Source organism: Carlito syrichta, unplaced genomic scaffold (assembly GCF_000164805.1).
Source record: "Carlito syrichta isolate Samal-C Ts95f unplaced genomic scaffold, Tarsius_syrichta-2.0.1 Scaffold316442, whole genome shotgun sequence".
Lineage (NCBI taxonomy): Eukaryota > Metazoa > Chordata > Mammalia > Primates > Tarsiidae > Carlito > Carlito syrichta.
The window spans coordinates 570213-576212 of record NW_007260538.1 but is presented as its reverse complement, the minus strand read 5'-3'; the positions used below and the strand labels follow the sequence as shown (position 1 = coordinate 576212).

Below are 6000 nucleotides of genomic sequence, written 5' to 3'. Positions count from 1 at the left end.
CTTTGCAGAAGCTTGTCAGTTTAATAAGGTCCCATTTGTCTATCTTCTCTCTTAAGTCCTGTGGGTTTCGGGTTTTGTACAGGAATTGGATGCCAGTTCCGATTTCCATGAGAGTATTTCCTTCCTTTTCTAAGGTTCTTATGGTTTGAGGTTTTACATTTAGGTCTCTGATCCATTTGGAGTTAACCTTTGTGCATGGGGATAGATAGGGGTCCTGTTTCAATCTTCTGCATGTGGTCAGCCAGTTTTCCCAGCACCATTTACTGAATAGGTTCTCCTCTCCCCAGTGGTAGGTGGTGGGGGCTTTGTGAGATGAGTGTTGAGAAATGAGGTTTGCTTCTGAAATCTCAATTCTGTTCCATTGATCTATAAGCCTGTTCCTGTACAAATACCAAGCTGTTTTGATGATTGTAGCTTTATAGTAAAGTTTGAAGTCTGTTATTATGATACCACCTGCTTTGTTTTTTTTGCTGAGGATTGTTCTGGCTATTCTTGGATGTTTGTGTTTCCATATGAATTCCTGTGTTGTTTTTTTCTAGGTCTGAGAAGAATGTTGTTGGTAATTTAATGGGTATTGCATTGAATTTGTAGATTGTCTTAGGTAAGATGGACATCTTCACAATGTTGATTCTTCCGATCCATGAGCATGGGATATTTTTCCACTTGTTCGTGTCATCTTTGATTTCTTTGAGCAGTGTTTTATAATTTTCATTGTAAAGGTCTTTCACGTCTCTGGTTAGGAAGATGCCAAGGTATTTCATTTTTTTTGTGGTTATTGTGAATGGAATTATGTTTTTTATTTGGGTTTCTGTTTGTTTATTATTGGTGTGGAGAAATGCGATTGTCTTTTGTACATTTATTTTGTATCCTGAGACTTTGCCAAAGGCCTTTATCAATGTAAGGAGGCCTTTGACAGATTCTCTTGGGTTTTCAAGGTACACAATCATATCATCTGCATAGAGAGATAACTTGACTTCCTCTTTTCCTATTTGAATACCTCTGATTGCCTCCTCTTCTCTGATTGCTCTAGCCAGGACTTCCAATACTATGTTGAACAGGAGGGGAGAGAGTGGGCATCCTTGTCTAGTTCCAGTTTTCAGGGGAATTGGTTCCAATTTTTGTCCATTTAGGAGTATGCTGGCTGTGGGTTTCTCGTAGATGGCTTTTACTATTTTGAGGTATGTTCCCCGTATGCCTAGATGTTCAAGGGTTTTTATCAAGAAGGGGTGCTGGATTTTATCAAAAGCTTTTTCTGCATCTAATGATATGATCATGTGGTTTTTGTTTTGACATCTGTTGATGTATTTAATTACATTTATGGTTTTACGAATGTTGAACCAGACTTGCATCCCAGGAATGAAGCTACTTGGTCATGGTGGATGATTTTTGAGATGTATTGCTGAATCCAGTTTGCTAGGATCTTGTTGAGAATTTTAGCATCTATGTTCATCAAAGATATTGGCCTATAGTTCTCTTTCTTTGTTGGATCTTTACCTGGCTTGGGTATCAATGTGATGTTGGCTTCGTAAAATGATTTGGGGAGAGTTCCATCTTTTTCAATCGCCTGGAATACCTTCAGTAGGATTGGTATCAGCTCCTCCTTGAATGTCTTGTAGAATTCTGCTGGAAAGCCATCTGGACCAGGGCTTTTTTTTGTAGGAAGTTTTCTTATTATGTAGTCAATTTCCTTGATTGTTATTGGTCTATTTAGGGTCTCAATTTCTTCTTGTTCCAACCTAGGTAGGTTGTGTGATGTCAGAAAGTCCTCCATTTCCTTAAGGTTTTCAAGTTTGTTTCCATACAAGTGTACGTAGTAGTCTCTAATGATCTTTTGTATTTCTTCAGGGTCAGATGTGACTTCATCTTTTGTGTTTCTGATTGTGCTTATTTGGTTTTTTTCTCGTTTTTTCTTGGTCAGTCTAGCTAGGGGACCATCGATCTTGTTTATCCTTTCGAAGAACCAGCTTTTTGTTTCATTGATTTTTTGTATTATCTTTTTGTCTTCTGTGTCCTGGATTTGGTCTTTTATTTTGGTGATCTGGATTCTTCTGCTGAAATTAGGGTTTTTGTGGTCTTGCTTTTCCAGCTTCTTTAGGTGGCTTGTTAGGTTGTGAATTTCTGTTCCTTCCATTTTCTTCATGTGTGTTTGTAGGGATATAAATTCCCCTCTTACTACAGCTTTCAGGGCATCCCAGAGATTTTGGTAAGATGTTTCTTCATTTTCATTTGTTTCCAGGTATCTTTTGATCCCTGTTTTGATTTCGTCGTTGACCCAGGAGTTGTTTAGCATCATGCTGTTTAGTGTCCATGTCTTTGTGGGTTTTGGGGGGACTTTGTTGGTGTCAATGTTTATTTTTATTCCACTGTGGTCCGAGAAGGTGTTTGGTACAATTTTGGTCCTTTTAAATTTGCTTATGCTTGATTTATGGCCGAGTATGTGGTCGATCTTAGAATATGTTCCATGTGGTGATGAGTAGAATGTGTATTCTGTGGTCTTTGGATGGAGTGTTCTGTAGGTGTCAATTAAGTCCATTTGGTCCAAAGTCACATTGAGGTTCCGGATATCCTTGCTGATTTTTTGTCCTGATGATCTGTCTAGGGTTGTGAGTGGGGTATTAAAGTCCCCAGTTATGATAGTGTTAGAGTCGATATCTTTCTTTAGTTTTCCAAGCAGTTGCTTTATGAAAGTTGGCGCACCTATGTTGGGTGCATGTATGTTTAGGATAGATATTTCTTGTTGATGGATTGAGCCTTTTATCATTATGTAGTGGCCTTCTGTATCTTTTTTGATCTTTAATATCTTGAAGGGTATTTTGTCTGAAATTAAGATCGCTACTCCTCCTTTCTTTTGTATTCCGTTCGCCTGAAAGTTTGTTTCCCATCCTCTTACTTTGAGTCTGTGGGTGTCCTTTCTAGTGAGGTGAGTCTCTTGAAGGCAATAGATTGTCGCCTGATGATATTTTATCCATTTTGCCATTCTATGTCTTTTCAGTGGTGCATTTAGTCCATTCACATTTAGGCTAATAATTGAAATGCAAGAGTTGATCCCTGTCATAAGGTTCTTACAGAGTTGTTCCTGTTTATTTGTTGTCTTTCTTTGGGTTTTGGAGTTGGTTCATGTGTGTCTTTAATCTTTTGCCTGTACTCTTGTGAAGAATGCTGTTGCTCTTTTTTCTTTTTCTTCTGTGTTCAGTACTTTCTTAAGTGTTTCTTGTAGAGGTGGTCTGGTGACAGCATAGGTTCTTAGGGATTGGATATCTGGAAAAGATTTCAATTCTCCCTCACTAATGAAGCTTAGTTTGGCTGGGTAGGTTATTCTTGGTTGAAATTATTCCTCTTTTAGAACTTTGAAGATAGGGCTCCAGGCTCTCCTATTCTGAAGGGTTTCTGTGGATAAATCTGCTGCTATTGTAATTGGTTTTCCCTGGTAGGTAGTCTGGCCTTTTTCTCTTGCTGCCTTTAGGATTTTTCCTTTTATAGCTACTTTGTTTAGGCGAATTATTATGTGTCTGGGAGTTGGTCTTCTCATTTGTTGTCTTGCAGGGGTTCTCTGAATCTCTTGTGTTTGAATTTTTTCATCCTAATGAGATGAGGGAAGTTTTCTTGAATGATTTCATGAAATGTTTGTTCCAGCATGGCTTCTGTTTCTCTTTCTGCCTAAGGAAGCCCAATTACTCTTAGGTTTGGTCTCTTGAAGTGATCATTCATCTCTTGCAGGTTTTGTTCTGTCTTTTTGAGCTTCTTTTTTATGCTTTTGACAGTTTGGGTTAGTTCTGTGTTTTGGTCTTCGAGCTCTGAGATTCTTTCTTCTGCTTGGCTGATTCTGCTTTCCATGCTTATTAGTCTGTTGTTCATTCCCATCACAGTATTCTTTACTGCTGTCATTTCTGACATCAGCTCCTTCCTATTTTCCTCTTGTCTCTCCTCAATTTTTTTAATTCTCTCCATTAATGTCTTGATGTCTGGGTTTGTTGCATGTAACCAGTCATTCTGGGGGCTCTTCATTGTTTGTGTTCCAGAATCTGTTTTCTCAGTGTCTGATTTCCCAGGGGTCTGTGTAAGACCTATATTCTTCTTTTGGTTTTTCTTCATTTGTGCGGTTTTTCCCCCTCCCTACTTTTTCCTTCCCTCCACATCACCGTCTTCTTTAATTCTGTTATTCAGGGGTAAAGGGATTGGTTTTACTTCTGTTTGTTCAGTCTCCTATTCTTTATGTATGTCCTCTTACTTTGTTCACTTCTGAAGTTGCCTTGCAGGTTGGAGGTGGTCCTTTTTGTAGTTTTAAGATGTACTTAAGGGGAGAGCTGTGATTCAAAATCTGTCTGCAGGTCCTGGTATTCGCTGACAGGCGTGTGGATAATGTGGAACCCACTTCCCACTGCCCTGGAATCTGTCCGTTTAGTGGGGCTGTAGGTTTACTCCCCAAAATAAAATGTGGTTAGCAGAGGGGAGAGAATGGAGCAGATAGTGGATTGAAGAGGGGAGTGGAGAGATAGAGGAGTAAGGGGGGAAACAAACGACTGTGCTAACAAATAGAGAGAGAGGCCTATACTAAAACAGATAAAAACAATAGACCACAGCTACAGATGAACCAACTCTCATACAAAAAATAAAAAATAAAAATAAAACATACAGTGATGCTAACATACAAGCTAACCCACCACCTTATTGGTGTGCTGCTCCTCTATACAAAGATATGGAAGAAAAGAGAAGAAAAGGAAAAGGAAAAAAGAAAAAAGGGAACAATACAGTAGGAATAGAATTAAGTCATTAAACTAACAGAATCAATGAAGCACACTCTGAGACATTTCGTTTAAGTCCAATGTCCTTTCAGGTCTGATTTCTATTTTTCTTTTCAAGCTGGTAAATTAGTTTGCAGTTAGGGTCAGTTGCCCCTGGTCTGCTGTGAAGGACAGTTCAGATCACCCTCCGTTCAGCACTCTGGTCTGTGTCTTTATCAAGCTTGTTTCTCCCGTTTTAGTGTTGTTACCTTGAATCGCCAGCAGGTGGTGCTATCTCAGCTGCTCGCCCCAGAGCAGGTGGGGCCGGACAGGAACAGGATGGCTGCCTGCCTCAGAGCAGGCAACAGGAGCCTTAAGGCAGGTGGGCAGGACAGTCTCGGTCGCAGGAGAGGTGGCAGCGATCCCAGCAGATCTTCCCTGAAGGGGTTTGATGTGGATTGCCTCGGCCCGGGTGGTGTGATGTCCTACGGCCATCACAGAGGCTGCGGCAGCGGCGGCGGCAGGGGGAGGAGCTGCGGCAGCGGCACCCTTTGCGCCACAGTGACTGTTCAGTCCGTTGCGATGTCCCAGCGGTGGCAACGGCCGAGCTCCGTATGAAGAGCAGGCTGCAGTGTTGGGGTCCACAGCCCCCCGGGGCGAGAGTCAAAGACCCACTGCAGATCTCCTTTGCAGAGGGCTTCAGAGACCGGGTTGCCCCGTCGCCGTCTTGCCGCTTCTCCTATTATTATTTTTTGAGTCGGAGTCTCACTCAGTCACCCAGGTTGGAGTGCAGTAGCACGCTCACAGCCACCCCAGCATCATCCTGCTGGGCTCTGGTGATCCTTCTGTCTGAGGCTTGCAAGTAGCTGGAACTAGAGATGAGCGCTACTATATCCAGCTAATTTTTGATTTATTGTAGAGACGAGGTCTTGCCAAGTTGCCCGGCTGGTCTCAAACCTGCGGGTTCAAGCAATCCACTCACCTCGGCCTCCAAACTGCTGGGATTAGAGGCTGGACCACCAAGCCCAGCCTCAAGATTCTTAATGATTTACAGTAGCCAAGATGTGGAAGCCACAGAAGTGACCATCAGTGGATGAACAAATAAAGATATCACACACTCTCAGTTATAAATGGGAGTTCAACAGTGGGTACCCAGGCACATAAAGAGGGAAATAATAGATACTGGAGACTTGAAAAGCAGAGGCTTGAAGGGGACGATGGGTTCAAAAATTACTTATTGGCTGCAGCGCTCACTATTCAGATCATGAAACACTAACAG

The 6000-nt window shown here is 41.6% G+C and overlaps 1 protein-coding gene across 1 annotated transcript in view; it reads left to right on the top strand.

Moving 5' to 3' along the window:
- Positions 1 to 6000, top strand: part of TMEM132D (transmembrane protein 132D) — a 636541-nt gene that overhangs the window by 615128 nt on the left and 15413 nt on the right. The gene's annotated exons all lie outside the window — the stretch shown is intronic.